Source organism: Watersipora subatra, chromosome 7, assembly GCF_963576615.1.
Source record: "Watersipora subatra chromosome 7, tzWatSuba1.1, whole genome shotgun sequence".
NCBI lineage: Eukaryota > Metazoa > Bryozoa > Gymnolaemata > Cheilostomatida > Watersiporidae > Watersipora > Watersipora subatra.
The window spans coordinates 9,778,653-9,788,742 of NC_088714.1; positions in this window are offsets into that span (position 1 = coordinate 9,778,653).

Sequence of the window (10,090 nt, forward strand, 5' to 3'; positions counted from 1 at the left end):
GTTGTAGGCGCAGCTGTGTTTGTTCTGCAGTTTCTGCACTTCTAGCAGCTGCAATAGCAGTTCTGTTTCGTTGTAGGCGCAGCTGTGTTTGTTTTGCAGTTTCTGCACTTCTAGCAGCTGCTTTGCGAATTCGGTCTCTTTCTCTACGGGAATCAATCTGTTCTTGCGTTCGGGCAGTAGGCTTTTTGGAAGGCATTGTACTGCTTCAAGCGTTTCTAAAAGTGAATAAGATGGTGTGCTTTTTTGTAATATACGCTGCACGCTTTCTTCTCACCGACGCCTATCGCGATACTCGGAGTGCCCATGCAAATTCTGTAGTAGCTGTAGTTTTGTATTACTCGTAGCTGAAAAAAAAAGTAAAAGTAACTCAGGTGCGGAAGGAAATGAACATGTTTACTATCACGAACAGTGGCAAATCCAACATTTTTAGGTAGTGGATGTGTGGCAATTCATAGACAATACAACATTGAATGAGAAGTGTTTACCTTTTTGAAGTAGAAATTTAGTAGGTAAAATGCAGTAGCAGTACCCATGCAAGTTCTGTAGTTCTCGTAGCTGGAAAAAAAGTAAAAGTAACTCAGGTGCGGAAGGAAATGAACATGTTTACTATCACGAACAGTGGCAAATCCAACATTTTTAGGTAGTGGATGTGTGGCAATTCATAGACAATACAACATTGAATGAGAAGTGTTTACCTTTTTGAAGTAGAAATTTAGTAGGTAAAATGCAGTAGCAGTACCCGTGCAAGTTCTGTAGTACCCGTAGTTCTGCAGTACTCGTAGCTGGAAAATAAGTAAAAATAACTCAGCTGCGGAAGGAAATGAACATTTTTACTATCACAAACAGTGCTGCCCTGATCTGGCAAAACCCAATAATTGACATTTTTTTCAAAATTGACTTTTCTCTTGATTTGACCTGTTTTCTGGTTGAAAATTCATGTCACAAAATTTTATATGTCAAATCCTACCAGAAGTGTGATTTTCTGGCATGGCATAACCCAATAATTCAACATCACCAATGGTATTCATCTGGCAAAACCCAACAATTGGGCTTGTTTGGTTATGATTGGATGACAGCATGCAGCCCATTGTAATTGTTGGGCTCTACCACAGTATAAAGCAAAATTCTAGCTTCAAACAGGGATTTCAAACATGTAGTTTATTTTGCCGATAACTGTTCAGCACAGGATAAGAATTGGTTTCTGCTGACAACACTTGTTGATATAGTGAACTCGTCAGATATCAGTGCGGAGACAGTGACATTAAAATTCCTAGAAGCAGGACATAAGTTTATGTCTGCTGACAGCATTCACGCGGATGTGGAGAAACGCAAGACAAAGATGGGGCAGATACTAGATTTTGAGGATTTCAAATCGTGCATCGCTGCCAAAAGGGTAAACGTGATTCCGATGGGCTATCAGGACTTCGTATCGGTCAAAAACCTTAAATCAACCACCAAAGTGCAAAAAGCTGGGATTTCGCTAGCAGATATTTGAGTTCTCCCATTCCGCCGTGGTAGCAGAGCAGTCTTTTACCAAACTTTATGATAGTGATACTGAGTTCACCGAACTTGACTTTCTTTTGAAAAAAGCTACACTGCCTTTCGACAGACCCAGCCGCAAGGCAGACTCCAGAATCCCTGCCTCCAAAAAGGACAGCATCATCAAAAACCTGCTGCCAATGATGCCAAAAAGTCGCCGCCAATTCTGGCTGAACATCAGAATTCACGATGAGGCAGTGTGCCTGGCTTGCAACCAGGAGACAGACCTTGAGTAATGAGTTCAATTTGTGCTTTGGTTTTGAGTAATTCACTTTTTATTTTAATAATATCTTGATATCCATCCGAAATTATTCAGTATTAATATCTTTGGCCGAAGGGTTGTTTGTGTTGTTTTTCACTTTCTTAATTTCAAAACGAAAGGTATCAACCAGTTTAATGTCCAACATATTTTATCATTTCCATTCATGCTAATAAAATATACACAATCCCACAAATTCCATCAGGTTGATTCACTATATATCAAATTTTGACTAATAAGTCACATTTCATGGGATTAGCAAGTTTAATCCCTTCAATTAGCAAAATGGGGAATCGATTCATTGAATTATTTGGTTATGCCTGCCTTTCAGGATGCTAACCACAAACAAGATAGTCATGCAAAACATAACAGCTTCAATTGTTGGGTTTTGCCAGATCACTCTCACATGAAGCCAGTAGCATCAATGTTCTGTCAAAACCAAATAACTGACCCAAAATTCATTTTACTGAGCAAAAACAACTGTGATTTTTCAGTGGAGGTGAACAATGATATTTTCAAATATTTGTACCAAATATGAAGTGTTACGTGCAATATTTCCAGGTTGGCACCAATTTAAACTTCAAAAGGCTGTACTGAAAACTTTTTGTTTAGGCAATTATTGGGTTTTGCCAGATCAGGGCAGAGTGGCAAATCCAACGTTTTTAATCCTTTCAGTGAAGTAGACTCATTTATGCGTGTTCTAAGGTCAACCGCCGTAGACGCATATTTGCGACTTTCCCAGCAATTTTATTATTTGTTGATAACATAACCAACGATCTTTAGGACTTTTATGGTAGTGACAGTGTTGTCTTAAGATGTCTCTATAAAATTAGCCTAAAATTTAATGTTAAATCTTTGTTTGAGAATTTCCAACTTAAAAACGAACCTTTTTTGTGCGAGTTCATTAATTGCGTCCGAGTTAAAAAACAAATAACTATTTATGTTGATAGCCGATGATATGATAGCCGATTCTGGTTTTTGTGATTACACAGATAATTAAAATGCACAATGTATAGATACAACAAATTTTTTGCATAGCAGTGCTTGTTAACATGTTGGCAAAATCTACGATATTGTTATAGCTCCTTTTACTGGTTTTATAATTAAGGCAATGCTATAACAACAGTATACAAAACTTAGCGTAGCTATCTCAATCAATCACGATTACTGATAAATGCAATAATTCAAAGTACCTTGCGTTCAAATTTTTTATAATTCAAATAGCGTTATTGAGTTGATCTCGATCCCAGTGCGTCCACCGCGTTGGAAGTCCGAACTCCAAAAGAATACGTTTTTGTCCTCCGAATCTCCCACCTCAGGTTAGTTAGAGACGCCCTGCCAGCGTGTAACAATCTTATTGGATCTTTCCTTAAACCTGGAAGTTCTAGCCTGAGACGCAATAGTAGAAAATATGTTGAGTTAGACTGACGATGTCGTTTGGTAGAATATCAAGATTCTAGACTACCTCCACTTTCTAATTTTAGCTAGATTACGCAGTTCATGACCTTCCCAGTACACGTTGGTGGTAAATATTAATTAGATGTAATTAACTACTTATTAATTTATTTATGGTGTAGTAAATATGGTGTAGTAAATTTTATTTAATTCACTGCTAATATTTACTACTAATTTAATTTTACTACTTACTCATATTAATTAAGTTTGCTTCGTACGACCGAATCGAAAAAAGAAAGACCGCTCTATAATCTATCGCATCACCAATATTCGGAAGTTATTGGTAACTCAGCATATCGAGAAAACAACTCCTAAAGGTACAATATTAGCATATCAGTATTTATCGTTCATCCCTACGATGAATAGGTTATGTATAGTAGAGGCGTGTACTAACCAGAGAATCCCATTAACGCACCCTAGATACCTAGTAGCGGCTAATAGTCGGAAAATACGGTACTCTATAAGGCGGACAATCAATCAATCACACACACAGACAACAATTGTCGTTTATATAGTAGATACTGTATATAATACTTTAATTGTATTAATTAAAAGATCCCCTTGAGTTTGTTTGAAATATGGCAACGACTGATGACTCAGAAATGTATGTTTTCGTGTGCATGAACATATCAAATAATATTGTTTGAATATCATGAAATAGCCTTCCTCTTTACTTCAATTGAGTAGTTTGCTAACAAAGCTAAGTAGATAAATTCTTAGCTCAAAATTAATATCCTGTAGTGTCTTTGTTCGGCAAATCGAATTCTAAGCATTTAACATCATCCTACTATTCTATAAACTGTGTATACACTGTGTAGTATGTTTTTCATGCTGCCTCCCAATGTCTGATTGCTAAAACTGTTCTTATCATACTGTTATACTAAATGAAAGCCTATCATTTCTTGGGTGATAAAAAAAGGTCTTTGCACAGATTTATTTTGTTTAATATATAACAACACAGTCACCATTCTCACTTTCAAACTTCATATTGTAAAGGTTTTGTGTGCTGCATTTATTACTCCACCAACACAAGACTCAGTGCAACGTGTATATACATATATTCTGCTTTGTTCATACCTGTAAGTGTGCACAGTCAAAACATGCAACAAACAATGAAACAGGCGCATAACAGCTCTGCTCTCCAATCGTGATGTGTGATCTTACATGTAGGCCAATATAGTAAAAAGACGCCTCGCTGTTCCACTTGGCTGGACTGAACTAGACTGGGCTGGGCTGGGCGGAGCGGGGCTGGGCTAGGGTCGACTCGGCTCAGCTCTGCTTCGCTCGGCTTGGTCCTGACTTAGTCTGGCCTAGTATGACTCGAACATTGCATTACAATATCATGAGAAAAGTTTTTTGTTCTTTTCAAATAAATTAAGAGAAAAAATAAAACACCTGTATAAGTGGTTAAATGCAAATGTAAAATAATTTGCAAGCAACTGCTAAATAAAGCATCTTTAGCTATGATTACAATGAAAATGATTTAGTAAACAGTTATATCTATTCAATTTTTTGCTGAGTTGGCATAATAAGGCAAAAATGTTGCATAGAGTGGTGTTGAAACCTATAGTAATTATCAAATGCAAACACCCCTGGTAAAAATCATCAACATTTTATGTACACACTGTACATATTAAGATTAGTAACAAAACAGTTTGTTAATTTTAGTAACTATAGTTATCTGCAGTAAGTTTAGTGTATTTAGTAGTTATGATCTTCAAAATAAATGCATCATTGCGATGTACTACATGCAGTACGTACCCTGGAAATTTCTTACCGTTGAGACAGACGTATAGCATAAATGTTGAACTTAGCCAAAATGAATTTAGCTTACTAGACACATACTGAATGGTAAGTTTTGGTGTGTATTTCACTGAATATTAATTTTCTCATACGCTAAAATTTTATCACTTGTCTGTTTTTTGGATTCGGTTTTACTATAATTTATAACGAATGAGGCGGAGCTAAAATAGCAAGCACCATATTTCATTCAGGAGTGGTGGGAGAGGTTTTGACAAATAGCAGCCCGGCATTTTCCTTGCGTCGTCGTAATCAGTACACCAATTTCCAAAATTAATTTTGAGAAAAAGTTTTTTGAACATTGGATTGTAGAAGAAAGTCAAACAAGTTTATCTGCATATAGTGAAGACAAAAAACAGGGTGCTTGCTTTATATACAAAGGCAAAAAATCAAATAACGAAAGCATCTTAACCACTGTATTAATTAAAAATCTATTAAAAATCTATTAATCTATCACAAAAATTATATACAGTAAATAGTGAGAGCGATGAGTGTGATAATAACTGTGTAGACTTGTTGTTCACGCAATTGTTAATAGACGTGCTGCTGGAATGTCATGAGTTCAAATCCAGCATAAAATTGATTTTTCACAGCTAAAACTTTATTGCTATAACTGGACAGAGAAACGACAGACAGACAAACTTTGAGATTTATATATAAATAGACTGAAAGATCTCAGCTTCTATCATTAACAGTGAGCTCCTATTTTAGTTACATATATTTTGTTTCTAATATTTTACTCTTTCGAGTTTCTGTACATGTTATTGACCTGATTTACATAATTTCTGTGTTAAGTGGCTACAATCAAGTTTTTGTATAACATAATAATATAGAAATATGGTCTTAATATAGAAATTTTTTCAGCACACTGCCTAAACTTTTATACTTGAAAATACAGGAACTAACCAAATTTAACAAAAATCAAATAAACAAGAAATGGAATAATAAGATACAGTTATGATAAGTTACTTTAAACTTTAGTCAGTCTTAGTAAGTTTGTACACATGACTTAATCATCAACTCTTTCTTTTAAAATTTGGTAATTAAAAACTGAGTAAGGATTTTTCAAACAATTCTAACCATCTACATTTACATGTATTTATGAACATTATTATTGGTGAATTTGGAGTTAGCTTCTCTCTACTTGCTACCTTGGGTAGCAAATAGAGAGAAAGACCTCATCTAAACTTGGTTTAATTTAAATAGCTCTTGCAAGATTCTCATTCCAGAATGTATACTCAAAACTGGTCAGTATCATCTTTTCAAAACTCTTCATGCTCTTTTGAATAATTTTGTACTGAGTCCTCTTTATCTTATTATATGCATCAGTGATTTTTCTAATTCCTATTTCATCCTAACCGCCGTAGCATTTCAGTAAAGAAGTCATCACTGAGAGTTTAACATCTATTAGTCATGCTTACACTTCATATATAATTATCAAGTTCCAGCAATGAATGCAAATACTATTTTACACTTGTAACTATCATCATCGTTTATAGGAGCTACCTTTATGGCAGGATATTTAATATTCACGGAGCTAGATTCTATGCACTATACTTACTAAACTGTAGTTAACCCTGCAGTATATTCTCTACTTTAAAACTGAATCTCTACCTATCTATTGTAGTTACATACAAAAATTCTAAGTCGCATGGACATATCTACTCTTTTGCCATTGCGACATGTACATTTTAAATACTAAATTGATCACAGACTTTTCCTTTACACTAGTATTATGCACAGGGCAGGCCAAATTTTGAGACTTACCTTATAATTTCGTGAACTATGTTTTTATTGCCCTTATATAATGTACATTGGTCATTTTTCATGTTGCCACTTCTTCACTCATAATTGACACTTCATACCTCAAATGGTTCAGAATTTCAATTGTGCCATAATAATAACTTTTTATTTATTTTGCTACTCTTCACTTGTCAATTACTGGGAAAAATCAATAAAATGTTGCCAAATTAAGGCTAAAAATCACCATACTGACATACTTTCTTAAGCAATTATTTATTTGCAGCCATTGAAACTTAAGCTAAGAGCATAGCAATTGGCTATCATTTACGGTTAGTGCTATCTATTGTTTGTCTAGGCTAAGTAGTGGAAAACATAGAAACCTTATCACTTTTCACTAGTAGATAAGAAAATAGCTTCCTCCTTGCTCAACCGTTGCTCACTTTTTGACTTCGTAGTAGAAAATATAGTTGATGAAATGATGGCTTGGCTAAAATTGGTTCTTCTCATTGTTTTATTTATCTTTGTTGGAGCCCAGTCAAGGACTGACGGTAAGTTCTTGCTGTTCACTAGCTCTGAAGTAAAGTTAAAACTGTTATGACAAAGTTTACGTTGAGGTAACTCTATTTCTAATTACATGCGAGTTTCTAAAACATTTAGGAAAAATGCTATAAAATTTCATTTTGGAACAGGGGATATTTTATGTATTTGAACAACTTGTATTTTGTGTTGTCACAGAAAAACTTGTCTGTATTTCAGGCCAAACAGAATTAGTAATTTAAGGATTTGTATCTTTATGACCATCATCTGTTGCTTTTCCAATAATTGCAAGCTATGCCATAGCTCTGCTCCCTCTTACGTGACAGTCTACATACAGTAGGCAACTTTTTATAAACCTAGCCTATGACTATATCATGATTATATACTATGTACAAAACTGTGCATTAAAAGTGTAAGGTCAAATATTGGTTTCTGACGTAGAAAAATCTTATTTTATAACTGATTGGTATCCATGTATATAAATATATAAAAGTAAGTCCAGCATGTGTATTGGTGAGGCTTTGTGAAGATGCCATAAAAGTATTTCATCTACAGCATATGTGGTTGGCACATGATTTTACACTGTTACGACCACCAAATGCATGTACATTGTATTTGTGTAGTAATATTTTAATATAACGAGACATTCCTAGTCATTGTGCTATACTCTCTACATGATGATTTATTGTGTTCATTATGAAACTCATCTTATGACTCGAATGGCTGAGAGCAAAACATGATTCCCAAAAAACATAGCATTTCATTTTATTTTAAGGGGTAAAGGCCTCAACCACTATAGAAACATTTACTTAATCATTACAAGAGTATTTTGACAAACTCCTGGTTTGAAAAAGTATCTACTTTTGTTGATAAATTTACTCTGTCCGCAGGTAACTTAGCACTAAACAAGAATGCAAGACAAAGTAGCAAATATCCTAATAGCAGCTACTTTGCCAAAAATGCTGTTGATGGACACACAGATGGAGCTGACTTTTCTCACACCGAACTAAAGGACAACCAATGGTGGATGGTAGATTTAGGCAGACAGTATGAAGTTACTAACATTGAACTCTACAACAGAAATGAGAGTAAGATATTTATAAACATATTTTTATTTAAGTTTTCAAGGTTTACAATTGTTAACTTCACAAGCTAACTTTTCATAAATGTAGATAAGTTGTGGGTACCTGACTCTATTTTATGTCTTTAGAGAGTTCTCGTGTACAGAAAGTCTACATCCTCACATCAAATTATTCCTCAAATCCTGATCCACACTCAGTTAATTGGACAGTTAGGTACTACCATCACCCACCATATGGAGCAATTGGTAACATCATACTAGAGGAAGGAGTCTTTGTAAGACATGTGGCTGTGTTCAGTACTCATAATAAAGGAGTCACTTTAGCTGAGGTCAAAGTCTATGCCTATAGTAAGTAGTTAGTTATATTGGGGATAGTTTAATTAAGAGGAATATAAAAATAAATAATAAATTCAACTGATAATTTCACTTTATTTTCAAAGAATAACTGGAAATGAAATGTCTTGACCATTTAATTGTTTGCATTTAGCTAGTAACTTCATTCCATATCTCCCAGAAGATGTGTGACAAATGTATGAGGTAGAGCTTTTACAACCAACTTCCGAGAAGTGTCACCTATCCATCAGTACTGCCAACAGATGGCGATTTAGTCCTAAGTGGTTTCCTGTGCTGAAAAAACGACTCATTGGCCTTGTCCACTTTTAATGGTGCTGGCAATTCTCTGAAAGTCACTCAGACTTGGCACTCCATCTGGCAGGCGTGCTCTCGGAAGGTAATGGCTGTGGCTCTACTCAGGGTGCTCAATTTTTACCAAACCTGCTTAGAAAAGAGGCTGAACTGAGCTAGCAGCACATCAAAGACCACCTCCACTCGGTCAGCTTGTATAAAGTTCTCTGCCTCTTTAAGCAGAGCTTCTGAGAATAGACTAATGAAGTATTCCACGTATTTCAGTATAGAGTATTGAAGTGATTTAAACTGTTGTGCAGGAAGCCGAGAGCACAAAAATCATCTTTTTTAGTACCTTAGCAAAATTGTCTGAACCTCTGTCCGCACTTCGAGCATATTTAAGATTTATTCTATTCCCAAACTATACTAAAGTACCTTGCAGATTCCAGGAGACAGGCTGCCCTTTCGACAGCTGTAGATCCTCAAGATCAGACGGTTGTCTGGCCTCGAAGCACTCTTTTTTTCTGGAGCTCTCTCCTTAATATTACTCAGACAGCCTCAGTTCGAGCAGCTCTCACCTTGCTATTGTTATGATAGCTTCTGTTAGAACATCCAGAGGTTCGCCACTTCTTGTGGAGCCAAGATTGCAGTTCAACCGCTGTCACAATTGTAAAGGAAACTGCCGTGTTCCCTTTGCTGTTCTACAAGATTCAAAACCACTGAGCGCTTTTCAGTAAAGAATATACATGTATTTTCAATACTATATATAAATACACACTCCATTCAATATGTACGCATACAATGAACAGTATTCAAGAGACGGCCAGTGATCTCTGCACTCTTTGGTTTATCTGAGCTCTTTATATGCACTTTTGTCTTTGCCTGGCTCCACCACTTTGGTAGATAGTAGCATCTTGGTTTTGGCAGCCAAACATCAGCTGACCAAAATTCTTGATCCAAGGTTGCTATTTCAAGCAGTGAATCAGCTTGGTTGTGACATCGGCTTTGAGGTCGGCTAGGAACCTGGCTCTTGCTTTAGCGATCTTGCACCG